At 54.4% G+C, this 25,163-nt stretch overlaps 1 long non-coding RNA gene across 1 annotated transcript; it reads right to left on the bottom strand.

The window, feature by feature from the left end:
- Positions 1-2,355: 2,355 nt before the first annotated feature.
- Positions 2,356-23,591, bottom strand: LOC137202587 (uncharacterized). The gene is made up of 3 exons (XR_010932694.1): positions 23,512-23,591; positions 8,018-8,597; positions 2,356-6,169 (listed from the first exon to the last, which is right to left on the bottom strand). It is a non-coding gene; the product is annotated as an uncharacterized lncRNA (long non-coding RNA).
- Positions 23,592-25,163: the final 1,572 nt, after the last annotated feature.

Raw genomic sequence — 25,163 nt, 5'->3', positions numbered from 1 at the left:
AAAAAGAGCTGGAGTGGCTATACTAATATCAGACAAAATAGACTTGAGGTCAAAAATTGTTGTGACAATTTTTAAACGTTATAAAATGGTATTCTAGTGACAATGAATACCATTTTATAAAGGCAAAAAGGGTCAATCAATCAAGAAAACATAAGAATTATAAAAATTTATGCAACTCACAACAGAGCCCCAAAAATACCAATATATAAAACAAAAACTGACAGAAATGAAGGGAGAAATAATTTAATAATAACAGTTGGAGACTTTACTCCCCCACTTCCAATAGTGAATAAAACAATTGGTCAGAATATCAACAAAGAAACAGAAGATTTGAACCACACTGCAAACCAATAAGACCTAACAGACATCTACAGACCACTCCACCCAAAAACAGAGTATACATTCTTCTCAAGGCCCATGCAACATTCCCTAGGATAGGCCATATGTTGGATCATACAGATCTCAATACATTTAAAAGGAATTAAATCATACAAAGTAAGTTCTCCAACTACAATGAAATGAAGTGAGAAATCAACAATACGTGAACGTTTAACAACAGACTACTAAAAGCCAATGGGTCAAAGAAAAAAAAAATCACAAGGGAAATTAGAAAACAAATTAAGATTAATTAAAACAGAAAGACAAAACTAACACACCATTTTAAAGCAATTACACCCCAATTAAGATATTAAAAAAAAATAGAAAGACAACATACTAGCACTGATGGGATGCATCTGAAGCAGGGCTCAGAGAAATTAATAGCTCTAAACACTTACATTGAAAAGAAAAACGATCTCAAATCAATAACCAAAACTTCCACCTTAAGAAACTAGAAACAGAAGATCAAATTAAACCCAAAACAAGCAGAAGGAAGGAAATATTAAAGATGAGAGTGGAAATTAATAGGGAATAGAAAAACGATAGAGAAAAATCAATCAAACCAAAAGTTGATTCCTTGAAAAGATCACTGAAATGGATAAGGCTTCAGCGAGAGTAAGAAAAAAAGGGAGGAGATTCAAATTACGACAATCAGGAATGAAAGGGGGCACATTACCAGTGATGTTACGGAAATGAAGGATTACAAAGGAGTACTAAGAACAACTGCACACCAACCAATTAGATAACCTAGATGAAATGGACAAACTCCTAGAAAAACACAAACTACCAAAACTGACTCAAGAAGAAATATAAGATCTGAATAGATTGACAAGTAAACAGATTGAGTTAATAGTCAAAAAAACTTCCTGCAAAGAAAAGCTCATGATCAGATGGCTTCACTGATGACTTTTACCAAATGTAAAAAGAAGGATTAACTGTAATCCTGAACAAACCCTTCTAAGAGGGAACATTTTCCAATTCACTCTATGAGGCTGGTATTACCAAAACCAGACAAGGACACCAGAAGACAAGATGACTACAGATCAGTACTTCTTATGAATAGACACAAAATTCTCAATGAAATATTAGCAAAGCAAATCCAGCAGCATAGAAAAAGATTACATACCATGAACATGTGTGATTACATACCATGAACATGTGTGATTACATACCATGGACATGTGTGATTACATACCATGGACATGTGTGATTTATCCCAAGAATACAAGGTTGGTTCAACATATGCAAATCAATCAGTGTAACACCATATTAATAGAATAAGGGACAAAAGTCATGTGATCAGATCAATAGAGCAAAAAAAGCATTTGACAAAATCTAACACCCTTTCATGAAAGAAAAAACCCACACTCCACAAAGTAGGAACAGAAGGGATTTTCCTCAACCTGATCAAGGGTGTCTATGAAAAACCCACAGCTAGCATCGTACTTAATGTTAGAAGACTGAAGGCTTCCCCCTAAGATCAGGTAGAAAACAAGGATGTCCACTCTCATCACTTCTATTCGACATTGTACCAGACAGTACAGCCAGTGCAACCAGGCAAGAAAAGGAAATAAAAGGCATCCAGGTTGGAAAAGAATAACTATCTCTATTTGCAGATGGCATGCTCTTAGATATAGAAAATACCAAAAAAAAAAAAATTCACACAAACCTATTAGAACTAATAAATGAATTCAGCTAGGTTGCAGGATGTAAGATCAGTATACAAAAATCAATTGTACTTCTATACACTAGCAATGAACAATCAAAAATACATTTAAGAAAACAATTTGATTTACAATACATCACAAAGAATAAAATACTTGACAAATTTAACAAAAAAGTGCAAAACTGGTACACTGAAAACTATAAAACATTATTGAAAGAAATTTAAAACATTCAAAAAATTGGCAAGCTATCCATGCTCTTGAATTGGAAGGCAATATTGTTAAAATGGCGATACTTCCCAAATTGGCCTACAGAGACAGCACAATCCCTATTGAAATCCCAGCTGCTTTTTTTTTTTTTTTTTTGCAGACATGGACAAGCTGATTCTAAAATACGGAAATTCAAGGGACCCAGAAGAGCTGAAACAATCTTGATAAAGAAGAACAAGGTTGGAAGAATCACACTTCCCAACTGCAAAACTCACCGTAAAGCTGTAGCAATAAGGATCGTGTGACACCAGCATACAAATCAGTGGAATAGAACTGAGAGTCCAGAAATTAACGCCTAGGTGTATGGTCAGTTAGTTCTTTACAAGGGTCCCAGGGCAATTCAATGGGGGAAAGAATAGTCTTTTCAACAGATGATTCCCGTCTGTGTGGAGCCATCAGGGAAGGCTTCCTGGAGGAGGGGATCAGAAGGAGGAACAGAGTAGGAAAAGCACTGGGCAGCAGGAACTGGCTCGCACTGTCTGCACACCCTATTAAGATCCCGTGGCCCTGGAGGGTGCGGAGGGCGGGGTTATACCTACGGTTACACAGGAAGGGACTAGGGTGAGAAGTTAAGCCACAAGACTGCCTTCCCAGAGCTGGAAAGAGCTAGAGCTGGGATGTGAGCTGCCTCTCCTCTGCCCTAAGGAGGCCCCTCCTTCTTTCCACTTCCCCGCAGCTGCCCAGATGGGGCTGCACAAAATGCACATGTCCGTTTCCATTGTCCCACTTCAGGGACGGCAGGCAGGCAAAGACTTCTTGAATCTCTGACTTCCCCTTAATATTTTGCCTTAATTAGCTTGTTCCAAGGTGATGGCTTTCTGTTGTGTGCTTTTGAACTTCAGCGAATTAACGCTTGTGAATAGGATTTGCTTATGAATTTTAATGACTTTCATTCATTCATAGTCCAAACAAATTACATATTTGGTGCTTTATTTAATATGTTTATTGCAATTTTATGATAGTCATTTGCAATGAAACAGCATAAAATATTAATTTAAAGAGGCAATCGCGGGGACTTCCCTGGTGGCGCAGTGGTTAAGAATCCGCCTGCCAATGCAGGGGACACGGGTTCGAGTCCTGGTCCGGGAAGATCTCACATGCCGTGGAGCAACTAAGCCCATGCGCCACAACTACTGAGCCTGTGCTCTAGAGCCCATGTGCTGCAACTACTGAAGCCCATGTGCCTGGAGCCCGTGCTCCACAACAAGAGAAGCCCATGCACCACAACGAAGAACAGCCCCCGCTCGCCGCAACTAAAGAAAGCCCCCGCATAGCATCAAAGACCCAGTGCAACCAAAAAAAAAAAAAAAATCCAACATGGGTCTTAAAGATCATCAGATTTTTATGTAGAAACAGATCACATGCAAGTTTCTAACAAGAAGCTACTAACAAATGAAATTGAGCATACGCCTCTCCGGGATCCTCCACCCTCCAGGCCCTGTACATCGTGTAGCTCAGACCCAAGTGCCCAACGGTGGTTGTACGGTTAAAACAACCCCTTCATCTTCCATCATTTCAGGTGCCTCAGCACCTGGCCTGGTGCCAGAAGCAGAAAATAGGAGGAGGACAAGGGGCTCGTCGCTGAGCAGGGAAAGCAGCTGGCGGGACTCCCCACAGCAGTCTGCTCAGATCTGGGTTGCGATAGAGGGGGGCCCTGTATGCAGTCTAGAGCATCAGGGGAGGCTTCCTGGAGGAGGTGAGATGAGTCTTAAAAGAGACAAAGTTGGCATGGACAGTTGGTCCAGAATCGTTTCCAAGGAGTGAAGATTAAAGATCACATCATCCAACTTGCTGATTTTAGAAATAAGGAAACAAGCTGAGAGGGGGAGTGAGTTCAAGGTCATGTGGCCTAATAAGGGTAAGATCAGGCAGGAAGGGTAGGACACACCGTGGTGACAAGAGTACCTAAATCCTGGCAGCTGAACCCCACGGAAGTTCACCCCTCACTCGTGCCCTCCCGCAGCGTGGGTGTCAGTGGGAGGCACTCTGTGGTCACTCAGGGACGCAGGCCAGCGAGGCACCATCTCCACCCGGCTTCCGTCACCACGAGAGGCGAACTATGAACTGGCCCTGAAGCTCCCTCCAGGAGGTGATCCGCCCCGCGGCCACTCCTGTCTCCTTGGCCAGAGCGAAGCACGTGGCCACACTTCACGTGGCAGGTGGTGGGAGGTATCCCAGCGTGGCCTGGGGGTCGTCCCCTCCCCGCCCACGGCTGGGTCCTCTGCACACAGACACACACAGCGGCGGGCACTCCGGCCTCAGTGCCAAGCTCACACTTCAGTTTTCCTGCAGGGTTAAGCTCGGATGCAGAGGCCAAGGTCTGGAGAGAACTCCCCGGCACACGGAAGCACCCGACCCTCCCAGGAAACAAGGGCAGGCCACGGGGAGGCTCACTTACTATCGCAGACTGACGCCAAACCGCTGGGTGGGCAGAGGGGCTGCGGCAGGGCCGTCTTTGTGGGAGGGGGCAGCCTGCCCGCGTGCAGGTTCTGAAGCTCCTAGTTGTATCTGTGGACACAGAGGAAGCACAGCTGTGACCCTGCAGGTGAGAAGCCTCGGGCCACAAGGGGCCGGCTCCAGGTGCTGTTGGGGGCAGATGCCCCACAAAGGTCTGCAGGATACCTGAGTGTCCCGTCCTTCTGGGCCCACGTGCCTTATGGCTTTCTTGCACATGCACACACGGGAACACACACAAGCCAGCAAGGGTCATCCGACCTCTGTCAAGCGTCCAGGCTCTCTTACCAACCCCTGGCCAATACTTCACCCACGTGTCTACACAAGAGCTTCCCTCTGCAGGAAACACCTTTCCCTGGACTCTCGATCTAGCCAACAGTCCCTCTGAAACTCACTTCAGAAGTCACCTCCTCATGGAAGCCTTCCCTGATATCCCCTCTTCACCGGTCCCCTCCCTAGCTGGGTTCAGCCCCTCTTTCGGCTCCTACTGTCACCGACTCGTGGCCCCACTCCCTGCGAGTGTCCTGTGGGCAGACACACTCCCTACACGGCTCTAATATCCCCAGCGCCTGTGACTTGGCGCCCAGAGGGAGCGTGACATCTCCACTCCCCCTGCGGGGCTGCCGGCCTCACCTGCGTGCAGCTTGGCGAGGACCCTGCACCCGCTCTGGGGGCTCCATTGAGCCCCCAGAGAGGGTGATGCAAAGGGCAGAGGGTGCTCAGGCAGGGCTCAGAGACTGAGCTCCACCCGGAGCTAACGGTGGGTCCAGGACCGACCACACACCTTCCTGGGCTCCCTCCGCCCACCTGACGCCCTGTCCAAGTGGGGGACCACTGCTGTATAAAGCAAAGCAGCAGACACGTTAACTAGGCCTCTAGCCGGAAGCACCAGGTGGGCTGTCCTCCAGAACACCTGCAATGGGCCTGGGAACGTTTCATGCTGTCCACGGTGTCATCCACACACCCAAGAAATCGCCCCCGTTCTCTGCTCCAAAGCAAGAATGGTAAACGCCAAGGCAGCGAACAGCAGTTACCGCCGTGGCTGATTTTTTTTTGTTAATCAGTTTTGCAGTGGTGGGTGAGGAACGCATCTCATCCGTGTACACAGCCATCCTCAGCCTCGTTGCTCTGAGTCAGCAGTTAGCATCTTTCACTGTGAATCTTTGTTGAGGCCGCAGATTTCGGAACCAGATCTGGCCGGGCACACGTCTGAAAATTAAGCCTTCAGCGTTCACGGGATGGGACGGAGGCCCAAGGAAGCTCGAGGGCGTAGCCCACGCCTCCCAGGACAGGGTCTCACTCACTGCAGAACCTCCGGGGGGATGGTCAGCTGGTCGTATTTGCGGTGTTCATGGAGCTCACTCAGATAGCTGAAATAGGTGACTTTTTTCCCAAACTTGTGACTAAAAACAACAGAAGCAAGAGAATAAAAAAAATGATTAGATGAGGGGGCCCGGGGGGAGGGGGCTGGCAGCAGGAGCCCTGGAAGAACAGTGCTGGCATTTCTCATATTAAGGCAACATAAATGCTGACACAACCTAAACCCAGAACATAATGGAAGCAGCGCACGTCTGCAGATGTTCCGCTTTCATAAGAGCTCGGATGCATCACACACTCTTGAGAATCTCATCTGCATAAAAATAAATATCTGCTTCCAGTCTGAATGGCCGTGAATTTGTACAGATGTAGGAGAGCGCAGCGCCAGGAAGCCCTGTGCCCACGGCTCCCGGAGGGGCGCGCAGAGGGGCTCGCGGGGCCCGGTTTCTGGGGTGGGCAGTGGCTTCACTTTTGAACATCTCTCTGCGAGTCACATCTTCATGACTGTGGGGACCAAGCAAGACACCCTCTGATGTCTCCCCAGGACGGTAACCCTGGGGCCCACAAAGGAGCACATGCAGGCAAGTCCTGGCCGAATTCACTCACATCCCCTGAAAGCAGGGGTTCTCCTGCACAAGCAGTGAGACTATTTACATATACTTGTCCACTGCCTGACACCTGGTAGACATCACGACCCGGGATGATGACTAGTAAGGAGCCTCAGTTTACCCAGCTGAAAAGTGGGGAGAAGAACAGGAGGCTCAGCTGGGTGAGAAGTTCGACGCCAGGCCCAGCCTGCGCCTCGTGACCGGCCGCCCCCTGACTGCTCCGCCGTTTACAGCTTCACTGACATGTCACTGACACGCACGCAGCTGGATGTATGTCATGTGCACCATTCGGTGAGTTTGGACATGTGCGTACACTGTGATACCATCACCACAACCAGGTAACAGGCTCAACCATTGCCTCTAAAGGTTTCCTTGTGCCCCTTCATGTGCGATGCTGTGTGTGTGCGTGTGTGTGTGTGATACGAACACGACACGAGATGCACCCTCTCCAGGACACCTCAAGTGTGTGACACATCGTCAGCCCAGGCTCTCCTCTGTCCTGCAGGTTCTCTAGAACCTCCTCACCTTGCATAACCAAAACAGCTGTCTTATCTGAGACCCGCTGCAGCCCAGAGCCCACAGGAGGCCGAACCACGGGCACCAGCTCCCCCTAGTGCATGAGGGGGGAGTCAGACCGGGTGCCCAGGCCCCTAGCCACCAGCCCTGACAGAGGGTGCCTGGCATGAGCCGGCTGCGGGGACAGAGGTGTCGGCTTTAGAGCTGCAGGGAAGCCCCTCGTGCAAACTCCCGCCCACACAGGAGCCCCCTTCAGCTTTCTCTCTGCGTTTCTGCCTGTTCCCCCTCTGACCCCAAGCCAGCCAGGCATCTGTTGGACACCAGGTTCTGCAGATGCAGGCGGGGCCGCCTTCCTGCCTCTCACACCCAGAGAAGGGCCTCTTCGCAGCCCATCTAGGTGCTCCGGTGGACGAGCACCCCCAGAACTGCTCGAGGAGAAGACCCCAGCAGCCCCCGCCGCCTGCCAGCATTCAGCCGCCTGCACGGCCGGGATGACACAGTGGGATCTTTTCATTTGCTCAAAAGGATGTCAGCGTCTCCTTAGCTGGTTTGATTTCTAAACAACCTCAGAGTACCCTCCACCCAAAGCACTGACTATGTGACCTGCAGGCCCTTACACGTATTTACCCATTTATATAATCCTCACAACAACCCCATGAGGCAGGTACTAACATACCCATTTTACAGAGGAGTCAGTTGAGGCTGGCAGAGGAGAACCAGTAAGGGGCAGAGCCAGGATCCGAAGGGAGCAGCCCGGCTCCGGAGTTCACCCTCTGACCCACACTGTCCTGCCCCCAGAAAGCCACGTACCCCCAGCCATCATCGGCTTTGCTGTGAAAATGATGCGAAGCTGACCTCACGCAGTACGTGGTTTGGGTTCAGCAATGTGGAAGCAACTTCAATGCCCAGACCTCCCGGGCACAGGTCCTTTGGACCAAGCCCTCAGGGACAATTCACTGAGCCCACACTTCCCCGGACGGAAGCCAGATGGAGGTCTGTGACTTCACACAGAGAGTCCTTGAGCCGTTGAGAACGCCTCCTCATTCCTGAAAGGATGGTCGCTCTTGCATTTCTCAACTTTTTCAGGAAAGGAGAAATAGGAAGATGTCGTTGCCCGGCTCCCTTATCCACACTGGACACTTGTGGTAAAAGCAGGCGCCTCTCCCCTGCCCCCGGGGTCTGCCCACAACGTGCCGAGTTCTTCTTGGGATCTCAACACGTCTGCGTGCGCGCTCAGCGTAGGAAGTCATGAACTAAATCACGGTTGAGCTTCAAGGACAAGGACTGATTTCTTTACCCATCTCAGAGGTAGGAGCGCACATCTGGCCACAGGAAAGCCACCCGCTTGGATGGGGCGACGGAGGATGATGTCCATGGTGTCACTTTTTCCCTGAAAAGCCATGAAAAAGACTAAGCATTAGGGCTCATCCTGTCATGGCCGAGAAGCCCATAGAGCACCTCTGAGTCAAGTAGAAACGGGAGCTCCTTCCTCCAGGCAGACGCCTTCCAGCGCAAGGTGAGAAGAGACCCGCTTGATAGTAGCCCTTCATGTCAATGCCCTTGGGCAGTGAACAACCTACACAACTGTTCACGGCGGCCATGCTTACCACTTCCATCTGGTGGTGAAGGTTTCTGAGGCAGGTGCCTGGAAAGAGCACAATGTATCCGTTGTTGTCAGAGGTACTTTTTTTTGGATTGAGGTGAAATTCTTAACATTCACCATCTTAAAGCGAGCAATTCAGTGACACTTAGTACATTCACAACAGTGTGCAATCACGACCTCCATCCGGTTCCAAAACCTTCTCATTGCTCCAAAGAAAGTCCGCACCCATTAGGCAGTCATTCCTTCCCTGCCCCGCCACTGCCAGTGACCCCACCTGCTTTCTGTCTGTCGGGGGTACTTCTGTCTTTACAAGAAAACAAATCCTCAACTCATCCCTGGCCCAGCAGTGGTACCCTCGGTGAGAGCTGACCCACAGGTCATGGATTATTTGATGTTGCAAAAGGAATAATCTGGCAATGGAACGTGCCCAATCTCAGAGGACCGCAGGAGACGAATTCTCCGGGGTCGGGCATCCTCTGTCCTGTGTGCTCCGTAAACACACAGCGGGCTGAGAGCAGCGTCAGCTGCTCAGGAGGACGGGGTGCGGAGCGCCTCCGGGGAGGGCAGCTCACCGGCCGGGGTAACGGGCTGCCTGGGATTCTGGTTCGCCTCGCGAATTCCGCGGCCAAGCCCATCACGCGGCAGCAGTAGTGGCTAAGACCCTCTGGGCAACCGCTACCGGCAAGGCTCTTGCTGTCGCCATTCTATCTCCAGCATCTCTTGGAAGATTCTTTAACGAACTAGGTTGGATGCCTGGGTCAGGGGTATTCTCATGAAACAAGCAGCCCAAAGGCTTCCAGATGCTCCTATGATCCAACTGTGCCTTTGTTCGCTTTGAGCCGCGGGCCCCAGGCCACGGCCGCTGGGCACCACGCTGTGGGTGGGCAAGTGGGGCTTCCACGGTCGAGAGGGGAGCGGGTCTGGAAGCAGCCCTGGCAGAGCCCCCGGCGCTGTGGCCCCCGAGCCGGCCCAGCAGTGGACGAGTCTGCCCCCGGCCAGCCTTTCCGCCTCTCTGTCCCTCACAAGGAGACGCAAACACTTCCAGGGATGCCCAGACACGGGCCGGGGTTAGGCTGCTTGAGTGAAATGCAATCGGCACGTTGTCAGGGACCACAGTCCGAGGCCCGGAGCACACGAGCCCCTCGGGCACAAGAATGTCCCCAACGTGGGACGCGAGTCACGCGGGCGCCTGGCCTCTGCAGGGAGCCTGAGAGGACTTGACCCCCAGCAAGAGCTGCTGGGCAGGAGAGCACTTCGCTTGGCCTCAAGCAGCCTCGGTGGCCCTGGACCAGGAGCTGCCCTCCTCCCGGGGCCACGCTTGTCACCAGACCTGAGGCCGCCTGCTCACCCGGCTGACTCTGGGCTGCAGTCGGGACTTTGGCAGCTCTCAGGACACCCGAGGGACCCAGCCAGGGAGGAGGCCCCGGGAGCAGCGTGGCCGCACAGAGCGCGCAGCTCCAGCAGAGAGGGGCAGGGTGGGGGAGGGGTGAGGGCAGCTGAGGCCACGGCAAGTGAGTGGGGGGCACTGCCTTCTGAGCAGCAGGAAATGAGGCGAGTGCAGAGGGCGGCCTGCGTGGCTTTAAGAGGGAGGCTGGGAGGGAGGGAGGGGGGAGGCCTCAAAGGGCCCTGAGGGAGCTCCCTGGCGGCCTAGTCGTTAAGGTGCCAGGCTTTCGCTGCTGTGGCCAGGGATTCAATCCCTCGTTGGGGAACTGAGATCCCGCAAGCCGCATGGCGAGACCAAATAAATAAATTAATCAAAAAATAAAAGGGCCCTGAGTCCAGAGTTCAAGTCTGTGGACCTAAAGCCACCCGAGGCGGGGGGAAGACATCAGTCCTGCGGGTGGGATTGGTGACCTGGCACTGATGTGACATCCACCTGACGACCTGTCAGTCTGTCCGTTAGCCTGTGACCTGGCCCATCCACCCTGCGCTGAGAGTGACGGAGAGGCACCTGCACAGGGAGGGGGACACACACGGGAGTGGGTTGGGGACGGCGGCCTACGGAGGGGTGTGTGCAAGGGGGGGCGTGGAGGGGGCACAGGGCAGACTTAGCCCAGCAGCCGCCTGTGGTTGGGCTCGCGAAGGGGGGGCGCGTCCGGCAGCAGCAAAGCACGATGACTCGGCTTCCGAGGCGGTCCTCCCCTGCAGGAGGTCCCGGCACCGACACCCAAGGCTGCTGTCTCTTGCCACAGCTGGGGGCGATCCCCAAAAACAGCAGCCTCTGGACCAGCCCACCTGAGCCAAGAGGCACGGGAGGCTGCGCTGAGGTGGTGGCAGCACCTGCCGGACGGGCACCGACTACCTGACGCTCTGGGTACCTTAGCCAAGGTCACCTTCACCACCACGGGCATCCCCAGAGGACCCGCTTGCTGCCCGTGCCTGTGGCTCGGACGGCGTCCAGCAATCATTTACTGATTGACGGGCGGACTGGTTATAGGAAGAGTGTCAGAAGCTGCAGAAAATAGAAGGGTGCTCCTCCAGAAACGTCCGCGATTCCGAACTCACTTTAACTCACAGGGAACAAGTATTTACAACTGTTCTCAGACATTTACTTAAAATGAGGAGAGTGACAGCAGAGCATCCTCATCACCGGCCGGCTCTGAAGGGCGAGTCAAGGTCACACACACGCGCACACACTCACACGTGCAGACACAACACATCACGTGCCCTCGGAGTCCCGCCTGCTGCCCGGCCAGGACAGCTGTTTGTTATTTATGACACGTCGGCTTCTCCCGGGAGCCTGCAAGCCACTGGAACGTTCAGAATTTGCCAGTCGTTTCGGTTTCCAAAGACGGCGGCCTTTTCACAGGTTCCTTGAGAATTCCGGTCATGGTTTCTGTTTGTTTAGAAAGCTCCCGTTGAAAGTGCTGCCCTGGAACCCACACGTTTATCTGCTTCCCTTGCCAGATGGGCATTTTCGGGCACAAAAACGTTCGACGGCTACGCCTGGGAAGTACAAAGTGTTTTCCAAACAGTGTTTCTACCAACTTGGAGGCCAGGGTTCCCCGGCTCACCTGAGCCTGTGCTCATCTGCGAGAGGGAAGGGAAAAGGACGACTTTGCTTCTGAAGATATGACTTGTTTGTGCAGCTACTGAAGGAACATGGAATTGAATGACCCTGGGGCTGAAAGGGAAGTCAGCATCCACGTCGAAATGTCAAAAACAAAATACTGAGGAGCATTTTTAGCACTGGAATCAGGCCAAGTGGAGAGTCTCAGGGACGTGCTAAGTGGTTTGGTGAACGGAAGCCCAGCTCTGGAGCGAAAAGACCAGGTATGGCCCCTGCCTGGCCCCACGGTCCAGGGGAGAGGACAGGGACGGCATGCGGGGAGTGTCTGCCCAGCTCTGCGAGCCCCCCTCTGAGAACCAGCCAGGGCTCTATCAGCCACATCCACATCTGCAGGGACTTCACAGGTGGGGGCTGCCGTCCGCACCAGGCCGGCCCTCACTTCAGACACCAGCTACGTGTCGGGGGTCCCCAGGCCACCCTGCTTCTGACCAGCTGCCTACAGACTCGGAGCTTCTCACTACCCCCCTCACAATCGATAATTCATTGGCTCACAGAACTCGGGAAAGCGTTATACTTACAATTAGTTTTCTTATAAAGAATACAAATCAGGACCAGGCAAGAAGGGAGATGCACAGGGAGTCGGGTGGAGGGTCGGGGGTCCTGGCCATGGAACCTGTGCGCCCTCTCCCCATGCAGTCGGGACATCGACCACACACCATCACCACCAAACAGCTCCACTGAGCCGCCGTGTCCAGCGCAACTGTTGGGGTTTCATTCCATAGGCATGACTGGCCGAACCACGGTCCAATCAATATGCAGCAACCCATGCATCCACACGTCCATCCATCCATCCATCCATCCATCCATCCACCCATCTATCCACACGTCCATCCATCCACACGTCCATCCGTCCATCCGTCTGTCCATCCGTCCGTCCGTCCGTCCATCCGTCCGTCCGTCCATCTGTCCGTCCATTCGTCCATCTGTCCATCCATCCATCCATCCGTCCATTCTATCCACGGGTACTGCTGATTAAATCATCGAGCTGGTTTACTGAGCTTGGTCTCCAGTGCCCCCGAGGCCACAAAGCCCAAACCCTCTAGTCACATGGGGGGGTCTCTCCCGCACAGAATCCCCACCCGGAGTCGTCTCGTGAGCATGACTATCTAGGGGTCCTGCACGAGTCACCCCCTGACATAAACTGTCACGAATCACTGAGATACTCCCATCACTCGGGAAATTCCGAGGATCGAGAGGCTACCTCCTGGGAACCGGGACAAAGGCCAGACACATCCTTTACTGCAGTGTCCCATGACCCTGACCCCAGCCCACTGTCTGCTGTGCCAGAGGGGCCTCCACACACCAGGCTGGAGATGCAGCGAGAGAAGCAGCAGGAGCCAGGGCCTTGGATGGGGCACACCACCGACACGACACACCACTCCCCGCTTCGGGGCCCAAACGAGAGACAGTGGTGGGAAGAAGGGAACGAGACCTACTGTGACACGGAGGGCGAGCGACCCTGGGGAGCCCGCAAGGAGGGTAGGGACACGATCGGGGGTCACTGGAAGGCCCGCCCCGGTGCCAGCTGGAGGACGGCCAACGGCAGGGTGTCTGTCCCGAGTGGAGACTGCCCGGTGAAAGGAAGTGGGGGGAGGCAGACAGAGACCTGCAGGCCAGCGATGGGGGGTGGGGAGCCAGAAGGCCCGTGCGGAGTATGGGTGGCCGGGCCGCTCACTGGGGAGGGAACACAGGAGGAGGCGGGAGGGGGCCCCTGGTGGGGCTGTGGACACGGGCTGGGGCTCCACCGAGGACCCCTCAGGGAAGTGATGGCGGCCTGGCGGTGGACGAGGGGCCAGGAGGCCGGTGGGCCTGGGGAGCAGCTGCTCAGTGCGGTGGGTCGCAGGGAAGAGTGAGGTTCACTGACCAAAACCCCCCACCCTCCGTCCTCTCAGTGTCCTGCTGGCCGCAGTCGAGTGCCCCTGCCCTCAGGCGGGCACCTGAGAAGAGGCGGGCAGCTGAACGCCCACACCCCATGGCAGTGAGAGACGTTGGGAACAGAGCAGCCCAGCGCCCCAGGGACACGGAGAACCCAGGGAGGCGTGGACAGCTTCAAAGAGATGGGGGGACGGGCATGGGGACATGATGCCCCTGCCAGTGAGGGGCAGCATGGCCACCCCCAGGCCAAGGGTGAGCAGCAGGAAATTCCCAACAAGAAGTAGCACGTCAGGCTCTCAGAAAACCCGGGGAACCCGGTGTCCAAGAATGAGATCCCTCTGGGTAACGCCAGGACATAGTAGGTGTCCAGCAGAGGTCAGTGCCCTCCCCATACACTCGGGCCCCACTTCCCTCCCACCCACAGTTTCTCAGTTGTCCAGTGGCGGAGGGAGAGGCACCTCAGACCTACTGCTGATTAGGGGGCCCTGTGCTGGCCAGGCGAGGGGACGTGCTCCTGCCCAGACAATGGATGGGGTTTGGAAACAAGGGCAAAACAGGCAGGTTAGGGTCAGAATGATGAATTCCGCCCCCCGCCCCCCCGAGGAGTCTGGACTCAGTTCAGCCAGCAATGGGGTAGGAGGGGCTCTGGCCAGGCTGTGAGCCCCTCCTGCCATCTGCAAACGAAAGTAGGGAGGGTCCCTGGGCAGAGCACAGCATGTGCAAAGGCACGGAGGCAGGGACGTATAGGATGCAAGGCCAGCGCCTACGTCGGGCCTGGCTCCTTTCCCCTATGAGCATCCTGTTTACAAAAAGCACTGATTTCATTCGATAAACACTTACTGAGCGCGTACTGCTTGCAAGGCCCATGCACTTGCACGAGGCTGAGCTACGAAGGCCAGCTGCTCTTGAAGGCATTTTACCTCCCCCAAAACTGAAAGGCCAACTCACGGCACTTTCCTTCCACATCAACAGACTTCTAAACGTCCTGCCGAACTAATACCACAGCATTATTCAGATTCGACAAACTTTTATGCAGCTTAGAACAAGTGCCACGGTGGGTACATTGGGTTCCTTATGCTGTTCTCTCTACCTCCGATGCATTGGAAAATTTCCATTAAAAAAAATGAAAAAGGAGGGAGGGAGAGAGGAAGAGTCAAGGCTGGGCGCTCCGCCCGTCGGGACAGAACCCCCTGCCCCGCGCACCAGCCGGGCAGCCCTGGGCCAGCCTCTCTGCTCGTCTACAACGTGGGGACAAGAGAACTGACTTCGCGGGGAGCAGGACGGACCAAATCCACAGCTTGAATTAAGCCATGCAGAGATGGCACACAGCAGATGCTCAATAAATGTGACCCGTTACCACGTGTCCGGCAGGAGGGTGGGTGCTTCCAGGTGTGCCGTTTCATTTGCGGGTGAGGAAATCGAGGCCCAGAGAAGCCAAGTGAGCCACCAGCTGGCTTCAAGGGCAGCACCCCCAGCCCGGCCTCCACGGCCCCCTCTGCCCCTGGGACCCCACGTTCCGGGTGGGGAGGCCTTCGCGCTCCCGTAGCCCCTGCGTTGAGGCCTCCTCCGCAGCCGTGAGGAGCCCCAGGACCCCCAGCCCTTCCGCTCACTGAACAGTCGCCGGGCATCTGCGTTAACATCGGTCAGGATGAGTAGATACCCTTGCCGCTCGCCGGCAACACAGGCCAGTGTATCGAAACGGGCTCCAAGATGATGATACGTGGGAGGAAATGAAAACTATCAATAAAATGCAGATTCTACAAGGCATCGGTTTAACTCACGACCCCTTCTTCTCCCCTCGCTGTTTACAACACGACATTGTTCGCTGTCTCCGAGACAGGAGAAGCCCTGTTTATGCATAAAGGAATGATTCCCTGAGCTGAGACCCGTGACACGCCCACCACCATCCATCATCGGCTCCAGAGAGTGAAGGACAATTAAAACGCGTAATAAAGGGGCTTCCCTGGTGGCGCAGTGGTGGAGAGTCCGCCTGCCGATGCAGGGGACACAGGTTCGTGCCCCGGTCCGGGAAGATCCCACATGCCGCGGAGCGGTTGGGCCCGTGAGCCATGGCCGCTGAGCCTGCGCGTCCGGAGCCTGTGCTCCACAACGGGAGAGGCCACAACAGTGAGAGGCCCGCGTCACGCAAAAAAAAAAAAAAAAAAAAAAAAATTGCGTAATAAAGGCATCAGCGATCTCACTGGGACTAATGTGGGAGTTTGTTTAGGTTTTTATTTTAAGGTTGCTAACTGTTTTTTGCATGAGTGAAATGGGATTTGAAGACTCGTTTTGTCTGTGTCCTGCAGGAAATCCCAGCTGGGGTCTGCATGGCTGTGAGGGAAGCTCTGGCTGTGAAGGTGGTGTCTTGTCAGTCACCCAGCAGAACCAAGGCCGGCATGTCCCTCTGTTCTCTCTTCTTCGCCACTCACCTCTAAGATTATACCTCCCACCGCCTCTGATCCTGGGGCGGAACTTGCCCTCTGCCCACCCTGCTTTCCAACATCTAATGTGCCTCTCAGCTCACAGCCCCAGCCCCAGACTGGAGCTTCAGAAGGTGACCACCACTCTTTAAAATATTTTTTATTTTATTTTTTGGCTGTGCCGCATGGCTTGCAGGATTTTAGTTCCCTGACCAGGGGTTGAACCCAGGCCCTCGGCAGCGAGAATGCACAGTCCTAACCACTGGACCGCCAGGGAATTCCCTAAAATATTTAAATCAACACTATCTTTTCAATTAATTAATTTATTTTTGGCTGCGTTGGATCGTCGTTGCTGCGCGCAGGCTTTGTCTAGTTGCGGCGAGCGGGGGCTACTCTTCGTTGCGGTGTGCGGGCTTCTCATTGCAGTGGCTTCTCTTGTTGCGGAGCACGGGCTGTAGGCGTGTGGGCTCAGTAGTTGTGGCTCACGGGATCTAGAGCGCAGGCTCAGTAGTTGTGGTGCACGGGCTTAGTTGCTCCGCAGCATGTGGGATCTTCCTGGACCAGGGCTCGACCGCATGTCCCCTGCATTAACCACTGCGCCACCAGGGAAGCCCAGAAGAGATACTTTTAAATTTTCTTCTACTGGACCCAAACTTGAGAGGATGTGAGCCTGGAGTTACCCAAGGTCACCACATGGAACTGGAGGAAAATGAAGCCCATGGCAGAAGACAATGCAAGGGATGGAGAAAATGTCCCTAAAACACTGTGCACCTGGATCCAGCTGTACTTGAGTGCAAAGATCCAATAAACCCTCTTTTCTGCTTAAGCCAGTTTGGGTTATAGATGACCTGTCACTTGTAACAAAACGAGCACTGATTTTTTTTCTTTGAAAGATCAGTGGTATTGAAACACAATGAAATCTTCCTCGGTATTCTCTACTTTAAGAGAATGAAACAATCAAGCCCACACTGTTTTTCTTTTTGGTTGTGGCACAAGAAAATGAACTTCATTTCTGAAAACTCTTTGGGGGAGATCTGGCTTAGAACAGAGCTATGACGGCACCAATGGACATCAGCCCTGCCCTGCACTTAGTCCCGACCTCTCTGGTACCCATCATTCACTCCTCTGGTACCCATCATTCGCATCTCTGGTACCCATCATTCGCAGCTCTGGTACCCATCATTCACCCCTCTGGTACCCACCATTCGCACCTCTGGTACCCATCATTCACCCCTCTGGTACCCATCATTCACAGCTCTGGTACCCACCATTCGCACCTCTGGTACCCATCATTCACCCCTCTGGTACCCACCATTCGCACCTCTGGTACCCATCATTCACCCCTCTGGTACCCATCATTCACCCCTCTGGTACCCACCATTCGCACCTCTGGTACCCATCATTCACCCCTCTGGTACCCATCATTCACCCCTCTGGTACCCATCATTCACCCCTCTGGTACCCACCATTCGCACCTCTGGTACCCACCATTCGCACCTCTGGTACCCATCATTCACCCCTCTGGTACCCATCATTCACAGCTCTGGTACCCATCATTCACCCCTCTGGTACCCATCATTCGCACCTCTGGTACCCATCATTCACAGCTCTGGTACCCATCATTCACCCCTCTGGTACCCACCATTCGCACCTCTGGTACCCACCATTCGCACCTCTGGTACCCATCATTCACCCCTCTGGTACCCACCATTCGCACCTCTGGTACCCACCATTCGCACCTCTGGTACCCATCATTCACCCCTCTGGTACCCACCATTCGCACCTCTGGTACCCATCATTCACCCCTCTGGTACCCATCATTCACCCCTCTGGTACCCACCATTCGCACCTCTGGTACCCACCATTCACCCCTCTGGTACCCATCATTCACCCCTCTGGTACCCATCATTCACCCCTCTGGTACCCATCATTCACAGCTCTGGTACCCATCATTCACCCCTCTGGTACCCATCATTCGCACCTCTGGTACCCATCATTCACAGCTCTGGTACCCATCATTCACCCCTCTGGTACCCATCATTCGCACCTCTGGTACCCACCATTCGCACCTCTGGTACCCATCATTCACCCCTCTGGTACCCACCATTCGCACCTCTGGTACCCATCATTCACCCCTCTGGTACCCATCATTCACCCCTCTGGTACCCATCATTCACCCCTCTGGTACCCACCATTCGCACCTCTGGTACCCATCATTCACCCCTCTGGTACCCATCATTCACCCCTCTGGTACCCATCATTCACCCCTCTGGTACCCACCATTCGCACCTCTGGTACCCATCATTCACCCCTCTGGTACCCATCATTCATCCCTCTGGTACCCATCATTCACAGCTCTGGTACCCATCATTCGCAGCTCTGGTACCCGTCATTTGCAGCTCTCCACCAGGTACGAGTGGATACATGGTTCTGTGATCCTTTAGTTAACATGACTGGGGGGCTCCCTCACCACCCCCACAAGGTGGGGCTTGGACTCGATCAAACGGGATCCCTGAGCACCATGCCCGGCATATACGGGCCTCCGTAAATGCCGAAATCAAATGAGAATCAACCAGACATCACAAATGGACCCTTCTTCCTCGGCAGTGGGCTTCAGAGCAGCAGCTCCATCACCCCCGACCTGCCTTGCTCTCCACCTGAGTCCACACACGCCTCAACTCCTTCCTGAACCTCTTGCTGCTAAGCCCTTTCCCTCTGAGCCAGGCTCCGTGGCCCACGGATGGGGGACGTGGGCACTGAGGAGCCACCAGCATCGCGAGGCCGCGCCGGCTAAAGCCACGGACCGGGGCAGGCGCAACACAGCCGGCACGCAAAAGAGGCTTCAAATCACCCGACAGTTCTATGTATAATTCATAGCAAAATGGTTTGTTGCTATGAAAATATATTTGCACATTACACAAATAGACCCTCACAGCAATTATCTTAATGCTGCAGCTACAAATTATCACCTACTTACCTCGGGCAAATTAGCACCAAATTTAATTTGAGTGGCGCGGACGATGTGCGGGGCGCACAGAGCAAGAGCCCTCGGCCGTATCTGTAGGACCTGGCTCTCGGCTTTAGGCTCAGGATGGGGCGTCTGATACAGGGCTCTGCGGGAAAGAGAGGCGGGCTCAGGGCCATCCAGGCCTACCCCTGTATTTACAGGGAGGTCACGGAGACCCAGAGAGAAGGGGGCTGGCACAGGGTCCCACCTGGGTGGGGGGGTCAAAGTCAAGCCATGAGGGGCAGGGGCTGAGAAGGGGGCCGCCTGAGTTGGGATTCCAGAGTCTCCAGGTTGCACCCCATGAAGAGTCATTTTCACCCTTTTGTCTCAGCTATGTCACAAATTTATTTATACAGACCCCACTACCCACTCTTTATCACAAACACCACTGGGTCGCCGACACTGGTGAGAAGGCAGATGTAGATCACTTGTGCAGGTAGCGGGGCCAGAAGCCACTGGAACCTGGGCGTGACACCCAAAGGTGGCAGCAGCAAGGTGCAAATGAGCTGTGACCTGCTACAGGACTTTGTCAGGGGCCTGCCCACAAGCCCCAGGGACAGCGGGCACTCTGAAAAGACAAGGGGGGTCTGCAGAGAGACCTGTGGTTCTTGTAGACACCAGCCTCGAGACTTGGGGCCGTTCCCCTCCCCAGCATCCCTGTGGCCCTGCCCACGGAACCCAGGTGCTCGCTCAGGTGTGCAACCCTCACCTGCAGAGCCCTCCAGCTGCAAGGAGCTGACCCACCCCACCTCCCAGCCTGCCTGATTACCTAAGAGGAAGCCCATCTTCCCTCTCAAAGGTTTGTTGAGGAAGCCAAGTTGAGCCAGTCAGCACACGGCAACTTTCCTGGCCACAGATATAGGTTCATTCAGGCCCGTGAGGTACCAGGAAAAGCTTTCCAGGTGCTTCTGGGAAAGAAAATCCCTTGCTGTCCTGAAAGGGCCACTGGAGCAGTTTCTCTTCACATAGCTGTGTATAAAGATGAGGCCTAGAATGGCTGGAGCCAATCTGCTGCCACCCCGAAGATCCAGCAGCCCACGAAAAGGGCAGGAAATTGCTCAGCCTTGATCAAGCCATACCTGATTTCCATAGCATCTCCAGACCATTTCAGCTACATGGGCCAATATGGCCGCTTGGACTTCTGGGCTGGTTCAGAGCTGGGTTTTCTGTCTGTTACAGTCAAAAGCGCTAGGATGCTCCCAGACCCCACACCTACCACAGGCTGGGAGAGGGGCTTCCTCCAAACTCTGGCAGCCCTCATCAGCCTTCACCAGGTGTCCATGTGTCCTTCTTGACCCATCACCGTGTGTTCCCTCACAGCCGGGGCCATTTCTGACTCACGCTTGAGCCCCAGCACTCATCCAACCCAGGACCTGAAAGGAACTTGGGGTGTCTGTTGAACAAGAGAGCAGGCAAAGCGTACACAGCAGAGCCTAGCATTCAAAGCCTTCCTGGCCCATCTCTCCAACACCTCCCCCTGCCCCAGGTCACTCCCACTGCCCACCTTGCTCGCTCCACTGTCTGCCATCCCAGGCTGCTCTGTCCCGGAAGAGGACACAGCTGGGGCCTCTGCCATAATCTCCATCATCCATACTCAGACCAGTCGGGTGGGGGGACCCTGGGTCCTCTCCTCTGAGGAGTTATTCCCTCTGAGCTTCAGAACACCCTGCTGCTTGATGCCCATTTGAGAGGTGAGAAAACGAGGACCCAACTCAGCCTGGTCTCCTGCCTTTCAGGGACCCAGAAACCGGGACAGTGGCCAGATCCAGCTGCCAGCAGCTCTGGGAGCCTCCAGGCAGATGGCTGGGACGGGACCCTGCAGCAGAGCCCCACATGGACATCTCTGAGGTCATCCCCCTCCCTCAGTGCCGGGCCCAGAAGGGGACCCTCAGATGTACCCTGGGCGGCCCGGGAAGCCTCTGGATACATGTGGCGCATCTTCCGTGAGCATCAATTTTAATCAAAGGATTGAGGGAAAAGTTAAGTAATTTATCTGAAAAGAAACTGAAAGCATCATTTTCATATCCCAAAGCTATTCTCACTTAGATTTGAAGGGCAGTCACTGGCAGGCTTGGAATGTCTCCACCCAGGAGACAGACCTCAGGGCCCTGGGAGGCGGCTGGCCCGGTGGGGAGGGCGCGAATGCTGCAGCCACAGCACAGCGGGCCTGGCTCTCCATTCACCGGCCATGTGAGCTCAGAAAGTCATCTAAACATCCCTGCCTCAGTTTCCTCATCTGTAAAAGGGGACAGTAACAGCCCCTGCCTCATGAGGCTGGTGTGAGTGAGGAATGATCCAATCAAGTGGACAGTTAGGGCCTGAGAGCCATTAGCAAAGGTGCCCGTGATGCTTTGGGGGAAGGATGGCCAAGGGCGGCCACTTTACAGGTCAGGAGGCTGAGTCCCCAAGAGGGAAAGTGACCTGCTCCAAAACTAGGTCTCTGACTCCCTCTGTGGTTCATTCTCCCGCTCCTGCTGCCTCTGTGCCTTGGTTTCCCCATCGGTAAAAGAGGATAAAATCAGGGAATGGGTATGCATGCCAGGCACTTCCGAGGTGGCTGAGCTCTTGCTGGAAGCCACCATCCATGGCGTGCCCACAACCGACTCAGCTGGGACTGGCTTGTTAGGGAGATGCCAAGATCCATGGGATGTTTAGTCAAGTTTCCAGACCTTAAAACATCTCGCTGCAGCGCCCATCAACAGATGAGTGGATAAAGACATAGCATATATACACAATGGAATATTACTCAGCCATAAAAAGAAAAGCATCAAATATTGCCATTTGCAAAAATACAGATGGACCTGGAAGGTATCATGCTTTGTGAAGTAAGTCAGAGAAAGACAAATACTTTTTCACTTATATGCGCAATCTAAATATTAAACAAATGAATACAACAAACAAACAAAACATCTCACTGAGGTTGCACTTCAGCAACTCAGTGACATCAACCAAGTAAATTCCTACCGGCTTTACCTGACCACCTGTCAGGTTCTCCGCATGTATTTCTACCCCCACCTCACATGTGACTTATCCCCAGCCAACTACAGTCCCCCAGCCTCTGTGTAACCGCAGTGTGCCACACCCTTCCCTGCCTATCTCTCACCCATCTTCCAACTCAACGGTCACTTCCTCCAGGAAGCCCTCCCTGACTTCCCACAAGCCCCTGGCTTCCCTCTGTCACACAGAGGCTAGACTTTGAGTCCTCCGTGGACAGGGGACTGGGGAGGTGGCTGTCCACAAGGACTAGCCCGGCTCAGCCCAGTGCACTCTGTCCGTCTTCACCCCTCGGCCCCTGCCGTGCTGCTGGTTTGAGAAATGGTTTAACATCACTGCATTAAAGGAGAAACTCGCAAACAAGACCCTAAAACCACCAACAGAGAGAGACCAAAGGATATTTACTGTTGAGTCTTAGATTCTGAGCTCTCACCAGGACAAATGTTAACACTGCATTTCACCGTCAATAAGCACCGCGTGCTCTCTGGAATCCACACAGCCTCCGTCACAAAACCTCAAAGTCTGCGGCCTCCAGACAGCCAAGGCCAGGTCCCCACCCCGCCGACAAGGACTGAGGAGCTCCTCCCCTCCCACCCTGCTTCCTTCCCCGGGAGCCTTAGCCTCCACTCTTCACACACCTGCCAGGCCCTGGGGAACCCCCAAGCCAGTGCTGTTGACAGTGGCGCCGGGCCAAGGTTTGGGAAAAGTGAAAGCGTCCAGGGCCTCTCCCCTAACTGGCGATTTTGGAGGCTGATTTAAGTTTTGGGCATATTAAGTCTTGGGGGTCCATCCCCTGTGATGAGCGGGCCCGCACCCCCAGCCGGAGCCTCTGAGTCTGAATCAGCGTAACAACTGCGCAGCCTCAGTTTTCTCATCTGTGAAGCGGAGCGATGCTTCCTGCCTCCCAAGTTGGAGCTGAGGGAAATGATGTGGACCCGGCAGGATCGGAGACCCTGAATTTGGGGAGGAAAATGGGGGAACGGTGAAAGTTTGGGCTGAGACGGCCCAGCCGCGGGAGAAGCGAGGGAGCAGGAAAGGAGGGGACGGGGGTACAGGGAGGGTGCGGGGGAACAGGACTGGAGGAGTGGGAGAGGAGCGCGCGCTCGTGCAAAACGGGGGTGGGGTAAGGTAGGGGCTGGGGTGTGGGAGGGGCCGGGAACACGCGGCGGCGAGCGCGGGCTCCGGGGTCCCCGCCCGTCTCCGCACCGCGTCATGCGGCCCCGCCCCCCTCCCCGCCTCGGCTTGCCCGCCTGAGCAATGGGCCCAGCCCCAGAACCCGCGCTGCGTCCCCACCTGGGCCCAGGCGGGTTCCTTCCCGCGGACAATGGTCCTTACCTGACTACAGCTCCGCCCGTGCCTCACCTGGGCTCGGCTCAGCCCGCGACTCACCTGGCCCCGCCCCGGACGTGGCTTCCGTGCAGGCCCCGCCCCTCGCCCCGCCCCGCCCCGCGCGCTACCCAGCCAGCGCTGTTTCCCTGGAGCACAGGACCTGAGTGGCCCAGAGTCATTGCGGGCTATGCCTGCATTTCTGCGCATGGGCAAAGTCACCGTTCCAGCCCTGAGGCGGGGGTCATGTACTCAGGAAAGACCAGGCTGGGGCCCAGATACCCCTAGAGGTGCCACTGACGTTCCGGGGCCCCAGGCAAGAGGGTGACTGGTCCTCCGATAGGATCGCATTCCCACCCGGAGAGCCACTCAGGAGGTGACTTCTAAGGGTGGATTGCTATCAGGCCCGGTGTCTGGCGCCCCCTTCTGGCTGCAGCTCTGTCTCCGCTGCCTCCTCCCCGTCTCCCTGGTTTCTGAAGGTCGGCGCCCGGGACTGGGGCTGCACCTCTTTTCATTTACTCCCCAGCCTCCTGCCTTCAATACAGCCTGTACCAGATGATCCCCAAGCGTTGTCTCTCGACTCCAGCCTCCTGCCTCTGACTGCCCACCTGACATCCCCACACGTCCACGTGGCCTTCTCTCCTGGGCTTCCCATCCGGTTCTCCACCAGCCCCTTCCAAACCCGTCGGGGCATCCTTGGCTCCCCTCATTCCCTCACACCCCATGCGTGGTCCCTGGATGAGCCCCGATAGCTTTTCCTTCAAAACATGTCACAGTGCCACCACTTCTGTCCACCCACGCTGGCCCAAGTGGTCCAGGCCACCAGCATCTCTACGTGGCTCAGTGCAGCAGAGCCTCCTAATACATCTCCTGGCTTCTGCCCTTGCCCCTTTCCATCTGTGTTAGCACAGCAGCCAGGGGCATCCTTCCATGCGATCCTGCCCTGCCCCTGCTCGTGTCCCTCCCCCTTCCTGCTCTTGGGGGAGGGGGCTGGCGCTAGCAGCTGCACAATCCTAGGCTGCCTTGCGTGGAAGGTGGCACGGCTGCTGGCAGCTCTGGGATCACGTGTGGTGGGCTCTGTGGTCCCCAGTGGCCTGTGTACAGCAGCCAAGACAATCAGGTGTGTTGACCCCTCCCCATTTCTAGAGGGGGGATCTGATTGCAGAGGCCAGCTGGCATAATATCACACGCTGCTACAGTGACTGGTTCCGGTTCCGGAAGTCACTGGGCCCAAGCCAATGACGCAGGCCTTCGCTGGGCCACAGTGAGCAGTTCAGGACACTCCAGTTGGTGGGAGGAGCTGGACTTTGCCTGGAAGATTGGGGAAGAACAAATCCTGCTCTGTCCTTTTCTCTCCCCCAACTTAGATGAGAAGCTTAGTGCACTGGGAATAGCAAGAAGCCATCCTGTGACCACAATGGGATCAAGGCTTGGGATAAAACAGAGATGGCAAGGAACTGGGTCCTTGGTGACCTTGCAGAGCCCCTGGATCAAACCCACCCAGGGGGCCCACACTTCCTCCAGACTTCCTCATTAAATGCACCAATAAATTCTCTTATTGTTTGAACTAGTTTGAATTTTCTATTTCTTACAACCAAAATGCCCTCTGATAAAATATCTTTATACCTTTTAGCTAAATTACAAAGAGTTTCTCTCCTGAC

Source organism: Pseudorca crassidens, chromosome 11 (assembly GCF_039906515.1).
Source record: "Pseudorca crassidens isolate mPseCra1 chromosome 11, mPseCra1.hap1, whole genome shotgun sequence".
In the NCBI taxonomy this organism is placed as follows: domain Eukaryota; kingdom Metazoa; phylum Chordata; class Mammalia; order Artiodactyla; family Delphinidae; genus Pseudorca; species Pseudorca crassidens.
The sequence above is the reverse complement of the archived record's forward strand: the minus strand, read 5'-3'. Positions and strand labels throughout refer to the sequence as shown.